At 38.4% G+C, this 23,059-nt stretch overlaps 1 long non-coding RNA gene across 1 annotated transcript in view; it reads left to right on the top strand.

Annotated features, from left to right (window-relative positions):
* Positions 1-1,490: 1,490 nt before the first annotated feature.
* The window catches only part of LOC120795860, a 112,263-nt gene continuing 90,694 nt past the window's right edge, over positions 1,491-23,059 (top strand). Inside the window, exon 1 of the long non-coding RNA XR_005708288.1 lies at positions 1,491-2,127. This is a non-coding gene — a long non-coding RNA (uncharacterized LOC120795860). The remainder of the gene's footprint in view (positions 2,128-23,059) is intronic.

Raw genomic sequence — 23,059 nt, forward strand, 5'->3', positions numbered from 1 at the left:
TCTGAATATTTGATTTTATACATTGATACTGATATACAATATATATTGACAGATAGTCATTTTCATGAAAAATCTATTGAGAAATGGTTTATGGCTAGACTAACCAGACCGGGAGGTGTATTTTTTGGCTAATCCACCAAATTAAATGCCTGTCAAATTAAGGTTCTTCAACATGTTGGTGCAAAAATTTATAAAAATTGAATTATAGCAATAAAGCAGTAACATTTCCTACAACAGCCCAATACACCAAGAGAAATGGTATGGGAAAATCTCTAATGGTTGACAAATTTATATTGTTTCACAAGATTCATCTCCCAACCGTATTACCGTATGTGCGCAGATTTTGTACTGTATCTGTTAAATGTAAATGTATACAATTAATAATAAGCCTGATAAAACCAAGTTAACCCCCACGAGAAGACTAAGTTAAATGAGTACTCCACTGATTCAGCATTGCCCTCCTATAACATTGTTGGATTCACAATGGACAGTTTAAAAAAAAGGATCAAAATCAATGCAGCAGAACCACAGATACCGTCTTTTTTATTCCCTACATTATTCCTCCTTATGAAAACCTGGGGTCTACATTACCCACAATGTAACTCAACTGGATTCTCGCTAGTAGCGGCTAATGTAGCCTTGAGCTATTAGCCTCAAGTAGTGGTGAGGAGTGGGCTGCAGAGGTCCGATAAGCTAATTTCTTGCTGTTGCCACATTCAAAGATTTCGTTCGTTTTTAGCCTTTTAGTCTGCAGCCCCAACTGATGCTGAGTGAGGTCAGCCTCAAGTGATGTCACTTGAGGCAATTAATCAGACTTCGCACACCTCCCTCTGGAGCTACAAAAAGCTTTATGCAATCTTCTTATACATGACAGTGTGGTTGTCCAGCAGCACAACAGACACGGCTTCGGCGCTTGTAAGCTGACTGACAGAGCAAATATATAGTAATATAACTAAGACTAAACCCTTGGCTGAACATAACACGAACAAACACACCGGTGTTGTGTCAAAGACTGTTTCCCTGTCGATGTGTTTTTCTACATAGCCAACCTAAATCTGAACCAAACCTTATCCCTAACCCCGACCAGTGTAAAGAGAGGCTTCACCTGATCCCAGCCTTGCCCTAACCCTAACCAGTCATCTCTGCTATGCCTAACCGTAACCTAACCTACGTCCTGACTCCAACCAAGGGGTTGGCTGCTATGGGAAGCACCATTTTAACTGAAGGGAAACACAACTGGAATGGGGAACAAGACTTCAACACAAGACCGACCGGCTCTGCCATCACTCAGAGAGCAGGATGGGGCGTGCACAATAGCATTATGGGTGCAACTCTACTCCCAATTCTTGGAATATAATGCCAACCTATTTAATAGTACTCCCGGAGCCCTGTAAATAGGCTCTGATGTGCGAAATCGGCGGAGCGCCTCTTTAACAGTTACAGAGGCTAGGTGGGAGAGAGGGCGGGGCTTCGGCTCTTAGTTGCACCAGTTAACGCAAAAATAATTCCTTCTAAGGCTGAGACACTGTGGTGAAGGAAACAGTCTGGTACTTCATTGGAAATACGTGACAAGTTAGAAGTGGTCCCACAGAGAAAAATAACAAACAAACAAACAAACGAAAAAAACATTAGATCAAATTTCCCCAAAAATCTACGAGGAGAGCATAGGAGAAACATCGGTTTCATCGACACGACCAACACCTGATACCAAAAGCCTATGGGGACGTTAGCAGGCCGCTAACACCAAACAGCTAGCTTTGCTAACTACCACGATTAAGCTGGGACCATTGATAAATTGGTCGCTTTGGTTCCGAGAAACCCTGATTTCCTTGGACAAGGAAAAAAGAGGGTTACCGTGTTTCCCAGAGTCGGGGATCTACAGCAACGTTTGGATGCAAAGTTCGCTAATCCCTAAAACTGGAGGACCACGACTGGCAGAGGAAAGGCGCACTTTTGCGGGAATGACGACAGAGAAAATTAAGGAGCGCAACAATACAGTTATTGCACTGCGCCAATGGACCATTGCGCCAGTGCAGATAAAAACGCATGTCGAAGAAACTAAGAAAGACTGACAAAGAACCGAAGAATTCATGTGACCAGTGTCAGGGAGTAATTTTCCCCCTAAAAGTAAGTAATCTTTAATACATGGCATTTCTGTGCTGTGAACATCAACATACTGCCGAAAGTTAGCTTTGCTGTGTCTATTCTTGCTCTCTGGTGTGTGTTTGTGGCTTTAGTAACATTCTGGGCTGGTTTATCAATATTAATAGACAGACATTAGACCTGTGTGGTTATTGGTGGTTTATCACCGATCAGCATTGTTGATTCTACGCTGATCAGTGTTTTTGGGCAGCTGACAGTTATACAACTCTTCATGTAAAAGTTTTGATTGTCAGCCATGGTGTTGTTTGGCTGCCTGTGGTTACCCTAGTTGTTGAATTAATTTGGGTTATCACCAAATATGAATAAAACGTAGCCATATTAAAACACACTCTTTCTTTTAGCATCCTAAACTGCTGAAAAAAAATCACAGCACCATCCATCTGCAGACCACTGGGGTGACAGGGATGTGGAGGGCTTTGCGCAATAGTCAGTGTGGTGGACACAGTGACAGAATGTCAACAGCACAGTCTTGCAACCAGTTATTGGTTAGAGTGCCAGAAGAAAGTTGGTTGGTCAGACATGGTGATGTTCAGAAATTGTGAATGAAAAGGAGCTTTGACAGTGTGAGAAGCTAAATGGGGACCTGCAACAACAGAGCATAGTTGTTCAGCAGGGTTACAATGTCAGCCCTCCCACGGACCGTCCTGGTCAAGCTCAGGAGGCCAGAGACTGACTGTGCAGGATTATCAGGTCATCTTATTCACCAGCGACTTCCAGACTGTGAAAGCTGGTCCGTGTGCTTACTCTCTTCTCTCTTCCTTCAAATGGCATCCACACTGCCTCTTTTCATTTTGCACCCTCAACACTGTCATGCATTGCCGATGATTTCCATACAAACGTGTTTGTTTTAGTTCAAGTTAATTCTGTTTAAGTTGAGTCTTGCATTGTCACAATCCCTGAGCCAGTTTGTGACACTACCTGATGGGGTAGTATTAGATTTTTTAGTTGTTTTATCCATGCACTCCTCAATAATTTTCCTTCTTGAGTATCTGTAAATGTCGAGTTCGTGTACAACAGCCATTTATGAAGCTATCGCAAGGAGGGAATGGTGTATCTGTCCTACTAATCCGGGAAATACACATATATGTACACTGCAAGCCACTGTAACTTTCATTTCTAATGTTTTACAGATTAGATGTTGGCTGAGGGTTGGTCAAGATTATATTATCATGCTTTATCAGAGTCATTATTGAAATCTATCTCTTTTTATACACTAGTAAAAAAAATGCTTTGTTTGTTCAACATTTGAATTATATTACTTGATAGTTAGTCACTGTGCAGTATAATGACTTTTTATCAGCTTTATGTCAATGGCCAACAAAATAAATATGTACAGAGTTTTGCTCTCTCTAAGTAACATCTCCTCCAGTTGCACACATGTTCCTTTATAGCAACAGTTAGTCTGACCTTTTCTCTGTAGAACAAAGGTTATCCCGGGGAACCATTTGTTACAGTCCTAACAGCCCCCTTGAGTATTGTCACTATTTCTCTAGAGTTCCTGTCTAACAGACCATGAGCTTCATGCCTACTACTCTTCCCTAATTGACATGCTTATTCTACCAGTTTTTTGACTCCTCCATTCTGGTTTCTCTTTAGGGACAGTATGCTTTTTTAAAACTTGGAATATCAGCGACAAGGGATTATTGCAATATGACAGAAATACACAGTGCTGTATTAATTTTAGCACTGTACAAAGTGGGCATTAGTCTCATTTGTTTCTGAAAAATAAGTAATTCTAACTGGGCGTTGACCAAAATATGGAGAAACATTTTTCGGCTGCTGGGCAGTTTATTTACTGATGTGCTCTTATACTGTGAGGATTTTGATACCTGGTAGCTTTTTTACAAATGTCCTGTGTGTCCCCTTGACCTATGTTGGCAAATGGTATTTATTAACAATGAAACAGTGTCATTGATGTGATCATTTGAAGCCCAGCCCAGCCAAGATCATCCAGCTGCAGACCTGTTTCAGGATTGACACACATTTGAGTGTTATTTAACTGCCAGATCTTAGGTATCAATAGGTAGCTTGGTTTGATCGATAGGTAAATTGGCGGAAACTTTGACTTGAGGATTTTTGGTTTTCAAATTAGTCAAGTTCTTTAAGCTATCGTGTCAGCCCTAGTGGTAAGTCACTAATTGTTCTTAATTTAACTTTATTAAATGTTGGATGTCAAAGCATTATATTGTGATTCTCAAAGAATTCTCAACAAATAAAAACAAAATAAATAATTCTCTTTGTCTATTAATTTGCCTGTAAATTGAAAATTTTAGTTGAAAGCCATCCTGGTTGTTCAATGAGCTCAGATACACGTGGTGTAAATGCAGCATCATTGACAGGATTTTGGGCTCAGATATTGGTTGCACGTCCCAGAGTGTCCTGGCATCATCCAGTTTGATCTCTCTGAAAAAGGTGGGAAAAAACAAAACAGTTTGAAGTTTAACAAAGAGACGGACTTGATAACAGTTAACTACTAAGCAATTGATAAACAAACTTGAGCATGGCTATGGTGCATGTTCAGAAGAAGGGTGTGTTGAAAACTCGTATCTCTCTCGCCTGAGTGTTAACTGACAATGCATATCTCAGATGATTAGACAGAAGACAATGGGGCTACCCTTGGATGTGAGTAGCCATGTGCAAACTCCCAAACAGGGCTAATGAAGGAGATGAAGTCTGTTGTTAGAATTAGTTCAAAGCCTCAGAGGAACTGTTCGAGATGCCTTGAGTGTCTAGGGACGAGCATCTGTCACTTTCGCCTCATCACCATCTGGAAGACAAACTGGGAGTCAGTTAGAGTTGCAATATCTTACTTTTCTTGTTGAACAAAGGATCACAGACTTTTCGCATGTGCCAGCTGGTTGCTAGGCACACAACTTTTCTGTACATACAGGACAATGGAGAACTTTTAGTTTCCAACACAGGGAGGGAAGCAACATTATGTCTTATTGCATGGAACTTTGCCTAAACATCACCAGGATGAATTTGAGTGGAAATTAAAAGCAGCTGTCCAATGCAACTTTATATCAGATGCTGACCTTTCCTTATGCAGTGTCATTTTTGATTCATACATCTCTAAAATGTTACGACTCATCTCTATACAGCGCCATTTGTCCCATATGGAAAACTCAGAGGACGAAAGTGCTTCATTACAGCAGTTATATTAACTTGTGTATGAATTGTGTATCATCGAATCTATAAGTCAGACACAAACAAAGATAAAATCGATGACCCCTCTAATAACCTGCGGTCTTTTGGAAAGGGTTTTTCCTGCTGCCCTGGAAGCAGAGCTTGAAGATGGGCACCTTTGTTCCTGAGTCTCAGCCTCAGCTTCTTTCTGGAGGTAATATGATGCTTTTTTGCATTTTTGTGTTTTTTCTTTTTAAATCAACATTTATTGCTGGAAGCTACCCACTAGAAAAACAATCTTATCTGATTGTCTCTAAGCAGCTCACCAGAGGAGTTGGGCTCAAGGGCATCACAGCGGTGGTAATGAGGAAGTGAATAGCTCTACCCTTTCAGTTTCCTCATTCAGATTTATTCTGCCAGTCTGGGGATCAAACCAGATACCTTCTGGTTTCTAACCGTTTAGCCACCAAAATGCACTTTCGAAAGCACACATTTTGAAATGGCTAAAGTTAGCTATTTTAAATTTTTCCATATAATTTCGTGTCATAATTGATCGTTTTAGTATTTCTGCATTTTGTAACCAAATTCAAGTGAAGTCATTGTCTTTATGTTTATTTTTATTGTTTCTTGCATCTCATAAAGCATGTAACACCAGTAATGATATGCTGTCACACTAAATGCAATTAGGGCATTCTTGGTCATGGCTTAATGTGCACGTACTGCACGTACTGGCTGAGCACATTGCAGTTCTAAAATCAGGTGCTAGTGCATTCCATCAGAGCCCACAATCTGCCTCTCTTTGCGCTGCATTGCCACCATGTGGCTGAGTATGTGCGGTGTTGCATGTACAGGAGGAATCCTTAGTGGTCAGGGAATGGAGATGGCTAATGGTAATGGGCTCAGAGGCAGATGTCTTATGAAATAATTTCTCAAAAACTCAAATGTTTTGACGCTGCAGTTTCCAGTTGTTTTCATACAGAACAATACTTATCCAGCTAAGGTGTTTAGTGTTCTGATAACCTGTGTGCAAAATATTTGATCGAATATTAATACACAATAACATTTTCAATATCAGGATTCTTCAAAATCTATACTAGCTTTCTCACTTTGCATCACTGAGTTATTACATATTTTTCTTTGTACTTGTCTTCCCTGACTTTAACTTGCTGCAAGTCATAACTTGAACTGCATATGGAGAGCTGCATGTGTGGGGCGTTCTAAAACCTGTTGTGTGTGTCCGAATGAAATTTTCATTATATGATTCATCAGTCTACTTTTGGAGTGTACTTTTAGAATACAGCTCAGCTTGTCTACAAATCAATCGATAGGATAAGAACACAATATATTTCTTACATGCTTTGCCATAGTTTGGGTGAAAATAGGTTGGTTCAATGAGAAAAATTATAATTAAAATTTTTCTTGTCAGGAACATATAGAAAGCAAATTTAAAAAGTTTCAGTGTTCAAGTTTGCAACATCATCTATCATCATACTTGTGAGAACATGCATGTCTACTGAGTAAGGGAGAACTGTTCTCCTCATTGTACTTCATTGTGCTCTATTGTGGTACTGGAACTAAGTTCTGCTTTACTAAAAGGTAAAAAAAAAAAAAAATGTAATGGGTAGACACTGACCAATACACTCATACCTGGAAATCTTTTGATCATAAATATATTAGTCTTCTTTCAAGGCTAATGCTGAGATAATATATGTATACATAGCATTGAATTGATGTCAAGTGATGAGTGAGTGAATTTCATGGGGGTTATAATTAGATAACAGCGATATATATATATATATATATATAAATCCATTGACCCTAATCTACTCAAGCACCAGTTTGATTTCAGTTTTGTTAACCTTTTCACATATGCCTGCTTTTTTTGGAACACTAGTTCATCTGTCCCTACAGTCCATCAATGGCAGGTTATGGAAGTGTTCATTCCATCAGTGAGGCTGTCTATCCTAATGTGGTCTCGACATTTGCCAAACCCACACCAATAAGTATTCCCAGGTCCAAAAACACATGCTGCCGGCTTGAAGAGCCTTTTCAATAATACAACACTTTCATATTATATTCATAATGCGCCACGGTGAACACTGCACCCATGTCTACTGGGTTTAATTTAATATAATTTCAGGGCCTAATTTGGCTTCCCACATGTCAGTGGTAATGAAACTTTTGTATGTGATCTAGATATCCTCCAGTTGGATTTTCCCAAAGACTTTCAAGATTTCAAGATTAACTTTGTGCATAACATTAAATTCAAAGAGAAAGACAACCCCATGGCTTTTAATTGTGCAATAGAAAAATGAGGATTTTAATATCAAAGAGGAAAAAGGAATATAGTGTTTCCAAGATCTTTGAAGATTTATAATAGCCTGCTACTATTATTTTCCTAGCCTTATGAGTCTCTATTTTTCCGTTGTAAATGTTAATCTAATAATAGCTGCGTATTCTATATTTTACTGATCATCAGCCTTAGTGCAAATCAAAAGCAAACAATCTTTCAAAGAGGGAAAAGAACATAGTTCTCAAATGCAGAGACTCCACTAACCTTATAAAAACGTATTTCTTTATTGATTTCTAAAAGTAGTTAATGCTTCTATCTAGAATGTGTAATGCCTTTTCAGATACTCAAGATGGCAGCAAAGAGCCATACAACTCTACCACTCAAGTCATCAAGCTTCTGTTAATGAAGCATATTAAAACTGTTTGTTGTTTTCTTTTCTTCTGTGCCAATTTATAAAGTGCATTAATGCAAAGGCCTTCCCTTTCCGGTTGTAAATCTGTCTAATCAAAAAAAAAAAAAAAATTCCAATGAGAGAAAATTTGTTGAATGGCCTTAAGTGTGGTGGTAACCACAATAATTTGTGTATGACATGAGGATAGTTGATGATATCGCAGGGTCCATTATGAACATATTAATCCTTAAATGGCAGTATGCTGTTTTCATCAAAAATGATCAATTTTTCCTGTAACTCTAGAGCTGGTCTGTGAATATGTCTGCCTGAATGTGCCTGGCAATAAAAACACCAGTGCTTATTTGCATTAAGGTTGTCAGAATTGTTAACCAGTCTACCTCAGTTTTATTTTAATATTAATCATTGACGCCATTTTGGCAGCTAAATCAGAATAATGCCCAGAAGGAAATTCACTGTCATTTTAATATTGAATTAATACATTATGGCAGTGCTATTGATTGAGTTTGAAAAAAATCTAATCTATGAATGCCATCATACCTATGATACTTTGCTCTTAAGCTTAACTACAGCCATCTTGACACCAAATGCAAGCCATCACAACCCTTTTGGTCACTTTCAAAACTTCAGTCATCACTGGGGCATATTTGCTGTGTGGCTTAGATATTTCTAAAGACAACATTAAACAAACCTTGCAAGGCCTGCGTTGTGCTCTGTCAAAGATTTAGCTCCTTGCACACTCTCTCCCGTTCTCTCTGAAGGCCCCCTTTGTAGGCATAGGAACGCCCTGTGTGTACTCTGAAATGTAAAGCGAGCTCTCTGTTCAGATATGCACGCTGCTGCTGATGATCTGTTTAATTGTAAATGACAGAGGGATTTATAAAAAAAAATGTTTCCTAAAGATGCCTGTCTGATATTTTCTTGAAGGAGACATACACAACATGCAGTGCTAATTGTTAGACCTCTCATTAAGGTAGTGTCATGGGACCCTGCTGGATAATGAATTTGCTGTAATGCTATGGTACTCATGTCTTGTGTGTCTTCTGATCATACATGCATATATAGAAGCTTCAGTCATAATCTTACAGCACAGCTGGCATGGCTCACAGCTGATATTAATGTAGTGAACATTTGTTTACACCAAATTGTGTGGAGAGTTTTAGTGGCTTTTGAACATTTGGAAAAACTGAGATGAAGTAAAGTCAAAAAATTGTCATTTCAAAGAGATCTGCAAGAAGCTTGATGATTATTATGCTTTTAACAGTTTTCAGCATCTTGTTACTATTTGATTTGATTTTATTACTTTTTATCAGACTTTTTCTCCGTCTTGTTTTTGATGTGGTTTATCAGTATTTTTTTCTCTTAGTGCTATACAAATGAAATTTTTGATAAATTAGTAATTAAAAAATGAACTTGTGGCAGCAACGGACACTTTTTAATGTGCACTTAAACTTCTCCCTTAGTTCTTACTGGCTATAGACCTATGGTCAGAGGTCTAAAGTGTACAATGTTAGTGACACATAGTCCTCACTTGGAAAAAGCTTTTGCAAAATTGGCACTATTATAATCATGGTACCTGAACAGGTTAACACATGCTTTTGTGAACCAGTTTCAGACCTCCCAGTAATCTGTTTCACCCTCACACACACTAACATAAAAAGACAGGCAAAACAGGGAATGAAGAGGAATCAATTTGCAGTGCTGTCGTGGGCATGATCTAGCAATTTAAATCTTTTTAATTATTCCTCTTAGGCTGCTAAAACATAGCCTAGTATTTGAATCTTGGTTTAACCTATAAATGCTTTACATATCTGCAGTTAAGTGCCTACTATATGGCTGTATGCTGTAACCTGATGGTCACTTTACACAGAGACTTCTTTCTGTTAAAACTATTGTACAGTTAGGACACCATCACACATCCCACCTTTGCCCTTATATCACACAGCACACACCACAGATGGAGGCTCACATGCTGCTCATATTGTCTCCCAGCCACACTTTTAACTTCAAAGCCCTGCTCACCCTTGTGTCTCAAGAGGAATGGAGGCACCATAGCAGCCAGCCTTCGCTGCTTTGCCATGGTTAACTATGACTGCAGGCTGGAGCACCTCCCCATGTCTCCTGATACCAGAGCAGGGGTGGTGGAGGGGGGAGTTAGCGTCCTGTACCACCACAGATTACTACCTTGTGCCTTGCCACCACATAACCTGTCCATGCGAAACAGAGGTGCATTTATGCACCCTGTTACAAGGCTACACTTGTTAAGAACAGTGTATGCATAATGAAAAGCGTAGCTAACCTATGTAACCTAAGGTGTGCATGACCAGGTTGGCTCAGTATGGATTTCTTTGGGTTGAACTGCATAACTTTGGTAGGGAACATCATACACATAGTCTAAAATAGATGAAAATAAGATTTTCTTTCAAGATTTTAAATTATTTCCATATGCGTGATGTGTTTTTAGGCACATAAATGCTTTACTACAGTCCGGATAGTGTCCTCCCTGTTGAAATGGTGGTGTTCACCTCAAAGGAACAATGTGGTGGATTTACTTTATTATGAACAAAGCCTTTGTCTGAGGTGCTCACATACTGAACGGGGGTCCAGAGTCCAGGAACAGCTTTGAACTATCAGGTCAAAGACATCACAGAACTGATGCGCTGTTTCGCATTCATCTTGTACCTCACACAGGAGGCCCGTCACATTTGTCCTTTTGATTGTCCTCCATTTCTTTAAAGGTCTGGCTGGAACCATAGGTCATCTGGAGGCTTTTATGTTGAGGAAAACAAATGTTGTGTTCTTATTCTTGGCATGGCTCCTTGTTGATGTAAAGAACAACATTTGAAATTGTACTCCAAAATCAAAACAATGGATTACATTTTGCAAGAAAAATCATCCTAATTGAAAAGGCTTTACACATACCAATAGAAAGGTGGGCAGAGAAATGAAATCGGCCGACACAAAATATGCAAAGCAAGCCCACCACAGAGAATAGCTGAAAACACAGGTTCTTTTGATGTTAAGTCCTTTGGTCGTTCATGTCTTCATTCAACTAGCCTGTGGATGTTTTAACCTTCTGTAAAACTTGCTCCAGCACTGCACTCTCCCTCTCTACATCAGAGTAACGTGGATCTGCAGTTCTGCCCATGATTTTTATTTCATGAATGCTGTGTTTCTCCTTGCCAAGGTTTATGGGTGCCCACCACAGCATTCCGCTACCCTGTTACGACTTTGGCATTCTGTGATGAGTCCAATCCAGCTAACAATATCTCAGGTGTTTTTGCTGGTCCCGTTTTCCCACACAGTGTTTTGATGGCTTCAGTTGTGTTATGTTGACTTCACTGCCTTAAGTACTAATAAAAAACAAATTTGGACAAGTAATAAATAAAAAAAAAGCAAATATAAAGGTATCACAGCTGAAAAGAAAAAGACGTTCTATTTTTTTTCTATTCCTCTTTCGCACACACGCAGGCACACGCATTCACTCTCTCTCTCAAACATTCAAGATAATACAAATGGGACTAATAATCAATCATCCGTGGAACACGTATCCTTTGACTCCAGGCTATTATTGCTTGGGTGAGCCTATGTGTGTTGTGCAGTATTGACTGTTTGCGTTTTGACAATCCATTCTCAGATGAGAGGAAGCATGTCAGTGCACCGAGTATCACAAAGGGCAGATGAAACACAATGCTGCACATGCTAGAGTACATAATTAGAGAAAAATACCATTGTCACTTTAATCTATGTTTTCCCCCATCATTTCCCCCGTGATATATAGAAAATCTCCTTTTGAAACTGTAAGGACCAGGCAGGGTCCCAGCAGTGAACGACACACTGCTGGTCTTACAAGCTTTAGCTGCTCGTGAAGAGATGCTCGGAATTAGTTAGTATTCACTGGACATAACAAGGCCTTTGATGTAGCCAGTATTCTCTTTACTCACCAGGAGCATCAACATTTAATGAGACCTGATATCAACCTTTTTAGGAGCTGTGAATATTTCAGATAAAAAGCAAATTTTATTCAACAATACCAACAGACCATGAGGTGGTCAGAGGTTCATTGTCACCTGTGTAGTGGAGCTATGCCTTCGTGTAATGGGATATGTTCATTAAAACAGGCCCATTTCACTCTCTCTCTCAAACATTCAAGATAATACAAATGGGACTAATAATCAATCATCCGTGGAACACGTATCCTTTGACTCCAGGCTATTATTGCTTGGGTGAGCCTATGTGTGTTGTGCAGTATTGACTGTTTGCGTTTTGACAATCCATTCTCAGATGAGAGGAAGCATGTCAGTGCACCGAGTATCACAAAGGGCAGATGAAACACAATGCTGCACATGCTAGAGTACATAATTAGAGAAAAATACCATTGTCACTTTAATCTATGTTTTCCCCCATCATTTCCCCCGTGATATATAGAAAATCTCCTTTTGAAACTGTAAGGACCAGGCAGGGTCCCAGCAGTGAACGACACACTGCTGGTCTTACAAGCTTTAGCTGCTCGTGAAGAGATGCTCGGAATTAGTTAGTATTCACTGGACATAACAAGGCCTTTGATGTAGCCAGTATTCTCTTTACTCACCAGGAGCATCAACATTTAATGAGACCTGATATCAACCTTTTTAGGAGCTGTGAATATTTCAGATAAAAAGCAAATTTTATTCAACAATACCAACAGACCATGAGGTGGTCAGAGGTTCATTGTCACCTGTGTAGTGGAGCTATGCCTTCGTGTAATGGGATATGTTCATTAAAACAGGCCCATTTCACTCTCTCTTAATCAGCATCACATATGTCATGGGAGGATACTGCCTGGAGCTAAAAACTAGTGCATAATTTATAACTCCAGGTCAGGCTGCGCAATGAGTGCATATTATCTCAACAAAGATGCATTACTCTCCAATCATTCCATATTTACAAGTATGTCTTGATGCACAGCTCATTTAGCACACAATGCTGCAGTAATCCTCTAGAAGGGATTTCAACATGTAGAAATTTTAATATCTGTTATTATTCTGTCAGTACACATTCAAATGAGATCTTGATATAGGCACCTTTCTCTTCTCAAAGTCTTCAGCATCTGTCTAACACAATTTATATGTGTGTCTGTGTGCGAGAGAGACACAGAGAGTGTGAGAGTGTGCAAGAAAGTGTCACAGTGAGCTGTGACACTGCAGGTGTTTAAACTGTGGTGATGTAATTGGTCACAAGGGGAATAGAAACAAGAGCTTCACAGTCCTTGATTTGATCCCTTGGTTATTGATTTCTCAGCCTGCTTCTAACAGAAATAATTGCCACATGTAATGTATTATTCAATTACAAGACACTGCTCTCAAGTTTGGGTTTGATGGTCCTTTTTGAATCAGTGAGACCTATAGATAATTCAACACTGTCAGCCCATTAAGCAGCGCGAATATTAAAAGGTATGCGTTAATCCTGCCTATTTATTAGCAACCATGACATTCACTAGTGCTCAAAGTTTCCCATTTTCAGCCTTTGTATAGTTGAAGGAAGTGGGCTTAACTTTTGTTCAGATTCAGGCATATTCTGATATTGTGATTCTTAAATGTGGTATACAGGCAGTCAAGCTATTTTAACTGTTCTTCGAAGCCAAATCAAAATAATGGAAACAACACTATTGTACCTGTGATGAGAGTGGTGAGAGTATGACAGTCTTCTGTTTCTACAGGCTATGAGATACAGGAATTGTAACCCGGTTGAGTCAGACAAACCTACAGGGCAACTGAACATCAGGATATACTTTTAATTCTCAATTTATGGGAAGTACAGTTAATTGTTAACAAAACTGACTAACAAAAATTTTCTTTCTCAGCTTACCTTATTCTTTGATTTCTTTTTCTTTCTTTTGAGAGAAACAGATAAAAAGAGTGATCAAAATTGATCCAGCAAAAGTTGAAATATCGTGATTTATAGTCTAAAGGAAGGCTGTTTCACACTGGATCTTACTTCCCATGATGCCACTCAGTTGTGTTTTTTGTTAAACCTGCCCTCTATAGAAAATTGTTACGTTTTTCAGACTTAACAATACCAGTTTGTAACACAGTGTGTACTGTATGTAGTGTAAAGTTGCTTATTTGTCACTTTATTCAGGTTTAGTAATTTTGGTGTAGTCCACGGAAGTAGCCAGTGAAATCATACGATTCTCTAGGTATGTGTGTGATGAGTTACTGCGTATGTGTGTGCACATGTATACAGCCACAATTCATGAAGAAAGTGCTGCTTTTGAAACCTTAAATATATACTGAGATATTCATGTGATGTTATTGTGAGGTTGCCACAACTTCATGAGACTCATTATTTGTTCCAAGAACATTTGTGTTTTTTTGTAATCATTCTACCTTTGAGTTTTTTTGTCGTTTTTTTTTTTTTTGTTTTTTTTTTAATGGGTCAACATCCATGCAAAAACTGATACCTTCTTCATTGTGTTAAAAATCCCCCAAAGACTGATCTATCGAGACGGATGACAGATGCTTTCCTGCTATTATAAATTGTCTCATGAATGCTACATGCTGCATCGACCAGTTTCTATTCTGTTTATAAGATAACACGCAGTGCTTCATTCAGCTCTGAAGGAAAGATCAGTTCTAGTATTGAAATCTCTATCTTGCCATTGATGTGCAGCACTGTGTGACACAGTTTTAATGATCAGCCATCCAGCACTTGTTTACAGCTTGGCTTCCCAGTCATGTTCTGTTAATACCCATTCCTGTTAATATTTATCGTCAGTCTTAATTGGTTGGATGTCACTACACTGGTGCTGCTGTCGGCCTGCTTGTTGGCCTCGGTGTTGTTTCAAAGTCTTTATTATCGTGACAGTCAAGTACTGTTCATTAAAGTTTCACTTTCCATTTTCATCAGTATGAAACTTATTCTGTAAATGCAAGGCAGCTGTGGTAGAGTCAAACCCTGCAAGCGATCACAGGGGAGGTGCACAGTCTGTATAAATTATCAGGAATATGAACTCGATCGAAGATGTTAATTGCACCAATGGTTAGTTATGTGGGGAATTGCCATGCATTTCATGCAGCGATAATAAAAATGAATTTTTGAACAAAGGGATCTTAAAATAATATCTAATCTACAGAGAATACCCACATCAAACGAATAATTCAAAGCTTTGAAATTTATCTTTGTGGTCCGAAATGTTAAGCACTAGCCCTGCGAATATTGTACTCAGTTCAAGTTTGTCAAAGGAAAAAACAAAACCAGAGTTAATTAACAGTTATTACAGGCCTTTTCAACTTTAATTTGACTTTCAAATATTAGCTCTTATATATAAACTATGCTTCTGGCATCTGCAAATTAGCTTAGTGTATCTCCTCTAATTAGGCCTCATTGAGCCCATGGTAACCCGCACACAATGATATTAATAATTCAGCATCACAAGATGTATTTAAGAGTAGTCATTAGATTGCATTTTATTTGCATTGTATTAATTTGATACACATCACCTTTACAGTTTAGTAAAACTATAATCTTAGGTAAGAGCAAAATTAAATGATGAGGTAATCATGAATATTAAAATGGGAGTATTTTAATACCTTTCATGGGGGTCTCAAGAAGTTCTCATTATGAAACAAGAGTGCTGGTTTGTGTTCTAAAGCCCCGTTTGTTTTAGGTCAGACCTATATTACCCAAGCCCTATATTTTATATGTTTTTATTAGATTGGGCTTCATCACTGTCTCGTTAGTGGATCATTGCAATTTATGGTCTTTCTTTGTGGTCTTTCACTTTAAAATGGAACATTACAGTATAAAAAGATTAAGTAGTTAATTGATACATTTCATTTGCATCGGTTGCGCAATAAATAATCTCACTTAAAGGCACCACCTTGTCTTTGTTGTGTCAATGGTAAAATTAAAGGAAAAAAAAAGTGTGGTTTAGTAAAACCTGCCCCTCAGCCCTCACCCTTCCCCCTCCTCCACCCACTTGCCCTCCTATCTCCATCCTCCTGCCATCTTTTCTCTGTCAACAGTGATTTTGCCTCTTGCCACTGATCAAACGCACCTGCCAAGCCCTGCTAACATTCCCGAGCATGTTCACTAATTACCCACAAAGCCTTGCAGTTTTATACTACTAATAGGGTATTTGCCTCAAATCGGGGGCAGGGTTGTACAATGGTATTTATTTACTCATTTGGGGAAGAACCTCTAGGGATAATGTGCATAACAAATGTTTAAAGGCAGATAAACTAATTTTTACATGACTATTAGTGTCCCCCCTTTGTATTCCTTATTTTAAACAAGGATGGTAAAAAGGGTTAGAGACATTGTCATAATCATCTCTTCATTTACATCTAAGTTAAAACACTTGTACCCTACTGGGGCGTGGCAATATCATCGGTGAAAACAACAACAAATCTTAGCACTGATTATAATCCTCTTGTTTCTGGGTAATTGGACAAAGGAGCCTTTTTAACTGTGCAGTTTCGGGGAAACAGTAGATTAAGTGCTTAGCAAATTGCCATTTACTACTACATTTAAAACAGTACAGTTGGTACAATGACTACCGCTGAAGGAAAAAAAAATACTAAATTTACTGGAAAAGCATGATCAAATACATTCCTAGTGATTGAAGATTATTACATGATGTTAAAAAGAAATAGCTGTGCTTCATAAATGTCATACTATATCTCTAAACAGAAAGACATATATTTGAAGATTTAAAATCCCCGCATAAGGAATTGGAATGTTGTTGGCTTTGGCAGCTCCTGAGTTCTTTAATGGTAATCCTGCATTGACTTTATTTTAATTAATGCTCTTACAAAGCCACTTTTTCAGTGGTGCTCAATATGCCATTGTTGTAGTACAATAATAGTTTGTCCAATGCATCAACTGTATAAATCTTAGCTATAGTTAGTTAACATCACACACAGTGTGATGAGTGTGCATGTGTGTTGGTATGACTGTTCAGGCTCACTCAGATTGATCTCAGAACCCACCAGGACCTTTAGTTCAGTTGTTTGCCTCCTAACACTTTCCTTTTAACTCCTGTCCATGCACATTCATTCAGATGGTGTGCCTTGAAATAAATGTACTGTTTTTTTTTTTTTTGTCAAGTTAAACATTTTTGAATTATGCAGCTGCATATCTGCCTTTAATTCAGCTGTAAAATTAGTTCAGCTGTGAGATTACATTTGTGTGTAGTGTGGACACACCTTAGCATGGGCTTGGCAAACAAGGCCTACATTGTACTCCCTATGGTTGTGTCATGCAGCATGGCTTACCAACCACTATTGCCTAGCAGGGACATTGAAATACACATTTGTCTTTGTGTTGTGTGTTGGCGTTTGCATTCCTCGGTGGCCTTCTTGATTTATTTTGCATTGAAAAGAAGTGTCTTTGCAATCTGAATCATCCAGAATTGAGTCAGAAAAGGTACTACTGTATGACAATTTTAATAATCGATCAGTTTGTTAAAATTTTGAATGCCTACCTCAGTATGAAAGATCTGCGATGTTAGATTAAGTTACCTACAGTTTTAAAGTTATTTCAACATGGAGACTGATTCTCTCACCGGGTAGCAAAAGTGCAGTTGGAGTTTCCTTCTACTACACATTGTGCATCGTGCACCAGGATGGTAAGCTGGATAAAAGCAAGCAGAATCACATAAACTCAACCACCAGTAAGGGGCATACTGACTTATACAGTATATATACACATGCAGTGTATGTATGTGTCTAATGCATGCACAATACTGTTTGGCGATGGTGAGGTCACAGAATTGAAATAATCTCCACATAATTTAAAATGAGGAAAATCAAAAAGGTCATTGCCTATGAATGGCTTCATCCTACTTGTATTAAAGGGGTTGAGGTCAGTTGAACTGTTATTTATTTATCTTGAGTAAAGGTCCAACTCAGCCCAGAGTCTGGGAGAGACCCAGCTACAGAGGGCTTCATCTGGGCCTGGTGAGCTGGTATAAGCATCGAATATCATTTTTGTCAGGAGAAAGCAATCACTAGGGAGAGTGTTTACTGCCTATCCATTTAAAAAAAAAAGAGACACAAGTTTACTTTTAACCTGCTGCTTTCTGCATGATTAGTTCCCCAATGCTGCTCTAATGGAAGGCAACCCACTCTGCCAGTTCTCAGCAGCAGTAACAGAAGCATGGTGTGGGGAGAGGAAGAACTTGTTGAGGAAGAAGTGCTTGAATACTCCTCATAACAAACAAGCCTGACTTTCAGCTGAGCAAATACTTGGTCACCATACCATCGTTAAAGGAGGAGGGAAGGGGGGTAGGAGGGCTATGAGCTAAACTCACTTTTAAGTCAATGTCTATTTTTACACTTTGTCAGACATGTTTCATGCACAGATCCATGCACAGTTCAGCTCTATTGAGCAATGAACTAAAATATTACAGGATGTTGTGAATGACTTCATAATTTAGTATAACCAGTTTTGACTCATTTACATCTGAAATCAAAATTAAAATAACAAATATGGTGACTATTTTGATTTGGCACATGTAAAAGTTAGTAGGTTCATGCTGTGTATAATGGGTATACCCATGTGATCATTATGGTTTAAAACATGAAGAATTAAGTTCAACTTGGAGTTCAGTTTTTCCTAACTTGCTTTTTAATTTGAAATCCTCCCATACATTTTTGTGAATTTAACATCCATCCATCCATTCAAGTGGAATTTGTTTTTAATTTCTCAGGCAAATTTCTGAGGAATTGCGTTGGTATGATGATTTACTGATATGGCTTTTATACTCTTTTTCATTGTTATTGAATTTTATGGCTCAAAATTTGACGGCAGAGTCATGATGAAGTGTTTATGTTGCTCACAATACGTAATGGTTTTACAGTGAGTTCTTTGTAATGATTATATATGGGGAAATTTCTATTTGGGCCACTGTGCGTTATTTGACCTGCAGTTCCAACTGCGGCCACTATGCCAAAATTACCTATTTGCCCAGGGCTGTTCCTGGATGCTTTGCCCACAACGTATTCCCATTGGCACTGTGATCTAAAATGCCTTCATAGTGTAGATGGAAGGCCAAAATGTGGGGAAGAAAACATGACATGGCCTTACATGGTAGAATTTTGAATCCTTTAGCTAAGTAATAAATGAAGACATATTTTCTAGACTCGCCCGCCATCACACGGTCGGTCTTTCTACTGTCCACTATCACACAGAGCCAACCACAATGGGGCAGTTGTGATTTTGCGTCACACAACCACAACTGACCCATCACACCAACTTTTTCATTTTACCTATTTTCTGAAAAGTCTCAGTGGAGTAATCTCTGTCAGTGAACAATTGAAATTAGTCGATTTTAACTTGAAAAATATCTTTGGAAATTATTTTTATATAATTCATTAAACATTTAAGTTTAATTTTCACATGTGGCCTCCCGTTGAGTACTCCGAGTTTTTTACCCTGCTTTGTGTGAAAAGGGCAACAGTAGCACTAGGGTTTCTTTTTTGGTTAATGGATTTAAGAAGCTGCGAAAACACAAGAGAAAAAGGATAATTGGTGTATTCTGCTTTTGAATATCTTTATCCCTAAAACTTGATGTCTTTTATAGAGTGTTAGCTTACAACAGATAAAGCAGTTGCAGCATTAATTGCTAAAATTGACTGCAGGAGGCAGTTGCATAGAAAAAAATACACAGACACCTACCTGTAGATCACACACAGAGAGCGGGAAAAACTCATTTTTTTCAAAGGATGTTGTCAGTAGGAGAATAAGCAATGGAGACGCCACACATCTGTAACCTGCCAGAACTGATCCCCCCCAGCCTGTCTTCAAAAGCAAATGAAGAGTCTTAATAAAGGCTGCCATAACATGAGATCTTTTTAAGTGAGACACCCTCCTTCCTTTGCCAGTCTACCCCCTGGTGAGCAAAAAACCTCTTTTCACCAAACTCATTTCCACCAATCAATAAACTTAGTCTTCTGAAGACAACCATGTAAAGCCATGGCTCTGCTTCTTTTCTTGTCCTCATTGGAATTTAGAAACAAACATCACGCTCTTATTCATGTCAGACTCATTAGATACTGGTCTAAACAATATTCCAGAATAATTCCTGATTTGGCTGCAAACTTGTTGTATTTAGCAGTTAACATTTATGTGGCATTTTCTTTGTTTTTTGATCAATAGTCATTCAGATTATTAAATTTAAGGTCTCAAAAGAAGGATTTTGTTTTGCATGTTACATGGCCAGATTTTAGTCATTTAACAGTTTATTAATCATTGAAATTAGTTACTTAATTCGTTTATATAAGCAGAACAAAGGTCCACTAAAGGTTTAGTGTGGTATATGCAGAATGTATTATTTGCTTGAGTATTAATGTATTGTATAAGCTGTAATGTTTTTTATGGCTAGTGCAAGTGTTGGGCTGAGACTGTGTCAGTAAAGACCAGATGGTGGAGCCAAAAACTCAAAAGAGAACAAGTCTGACTTCTAATATATTCTGACCCTCAAGTTTCTTGGATGGCTGTGTAGTTTGTAGTGTAGTGTCTGTGTGTGAAGGTATGTCTGAGTGCATGTGTGTGTAAAAGCATTTGTGCATGTGTGTTTTACCCTAGACTAAAAACACTCACTTGAGAAACAGAGAACAGGGCTCATTTTCTAACCAACCCCATCGGCTGCTTCTGGGCTATGGATGAATAATGGCTGAATTCAACTGTGCTGAAACAGAAACACATTCCACACACTCTGCGAAGCTAATAGCCAGAGCAAAACAACCACATCTGAACATTTACAATTAGGAAAGCTCAGTGATTGAATATCCGGGTGACTGATAAGTCACGCCTTGGAGTGAGATAAAATGCTGCTCCTGGATATTGCTGAATGCTTCACAAAACCCTAACTATATATTAGATGTGCCTCAACAACACTGGGAAATGAGTCAATGTGACAGGGAAGAAACATTTTGTTTGCAATAAGAGAGCAAAGGCAATATAGGCATTGGCATGGCTTGAAAGAAAATTCCTATGATGGTATCCCACTTTTAAAAATTCATATTCAACCAGTATAATGCAGATACAAATTCCTCGTAGGTAACTGACTGGTAGGTACAATCTTGTCCTGATTTATTGGCAGATATGTAAAGATGAAGAAATATATGTGAAATTCCATATATTTTTTCCTTGTAATGTTTTGAAATACATATATTGTTTATAATAATAAATAATCAAACAAAAATAATTGTACTTATTTACGTATGTCGGCTTTTGGCAGCATCTGGACAATAACAGATATTGCACATAGCTTTTAGTTGGTGCGCATTTTTTTCATAATTTTCCACCTTATTCTCTTCCATTACAGTGGCCTCCAATGAGGTTATACACAATTTTCCAGATTCTGCTCATATTAAGTCTGGAGCAGTTTGGTCTAAAAAGCAGACATGAAAAATTTTAAAATATTGAGGTGCTGAGGGAGCAAAACCTCATAAACTCTCCCTGCTTCCACTGGGCATAAAATAGACATATATTTTACATTAGGACTCCCACCTGAAAAATGTCACCACGAGGTCTAATAAGCTTCCGATATCCTGCAATAGAATGGAAATACGGGACCCCATGGATGTTTATGTTAGCATATCAAAAGTCAGCTGTGTTGACAAAACTACAAATAAGCACACTTAATTAATGAAAACTCATGAAGATGCAGAAAGGACAATTCAAATGGCTAGACCAAGAGCATCATCGGCAGGGTCCATACTAATAGAGTGAATCAAAGTGACAATTGTCTGAGGATTAAGTGTGAATTGTACCACAAAAATTGTTTGTATAATTTTGGAATCTCACACAGTATAAACTATTTCATTCCTTCAAGAAGAGGAAAAAAAAAAACTTAAACATGATTGACTCTAATATTTGGCAGACCATCACAGATAACCCTCCCTGCCACCATCACCTACCACCATCAGTACAAGATATGTAGCAAATCTGTCCTTTGGTCTAAAACTTGAAGCGTGGAGTTAATAAAAATAACTTGAATACAACTGGATTCTGTTAAATTCTTTTTGAAATAAACAATCTTATCTTACAGGTAGATTTGTTAACTCCTGTTTCAGTGTATTAAAAATTCCCATGTAACAACAGGCTCAGGAGGATATTCAGGTCAAGCACACGAAGGATCACAAACAATCAACTTGGTGAAGAATGTTGAGAGAAACATCTGTGTATTCATTCACCCATGGCCTCTCAGATTGCTCTGGCCATCACAGGCCCTAATGGCTTTACCTGGTGGCCCTTCATTCACAGGACTGACATTTCATGTAGTTAGATTTGGCAGGTGTTCATTCCGCAGGGCATTGGTAGCTGACTTCTCCATTTTATCAGTCCCTGGTTAGAGAGCTGGCCAGAAAATAATTCTGCAGCAATTACCATATGTTGTGATTGTGGTTTTGGAGCAACACTACAACATCTGTGTTATACTGGCATCTTGGGCACCCTGAAAGAAACTTCCCCCAGTCTGCATTCCTTCCCTGCATCTACTAAACAGGTGCTGTCTGCAACACTGCTTTCCTACAGAGGGGCTCTGGGCGGACCACACAGTTCCTCCCAGTTAAAGATTTTATATACACACAGCATGTTTGTAAAAAGAGTAATTACTGACTTACAGACTGTAAGAGCATTCCACAAACAGCACAGACATCTCCTTGTGGTCAAAGGTTTTCAGTGAAATGATAACAGCTCACACTATTGCTCTGACTGAAGAAAAATCAGGCTAGTTCTTAAAATGTCTCTGTTTCTTTGAATATCTGTTCGTCTAGAGTCTGTGATATATGTGTTATAACATAACACTTTCTTTTAATGTTGATGACAATAGGTCCAGCCATCTTCGTATACAATTTTGGAAAAATTGGGATAGGTGAATATGATGATACTTCAGTTTATCCTTAAGGTTGAGGATGTAGGCGTTTAGTATATTAGTAATGAATGCACAACGTCAAGAATGCACACACATACACCCACAAGTAAAGGCCACAATAAATGATGGCAAATTGACAAATGCAAAACAGGCTGTTGGTAAATGAAGCCTACGTATGGGGATTCCCTGGTTTAAACAATCAATT

This window comes from Xiphias gladius, chromosome 1 (assembly GCF_016859285.1).
Source record: "Xiphias gladius isolate SHS-SW01 ecotype Sanya breed wild chromosome 1, ASM1685928v1, whole genome shotgun sequence".
NCBI lineage: Eukaryota > Metazoa > Chordata > Actinopteri > Istiophoriformes > Xiphiidae > Xiphias > Xiphias gladius.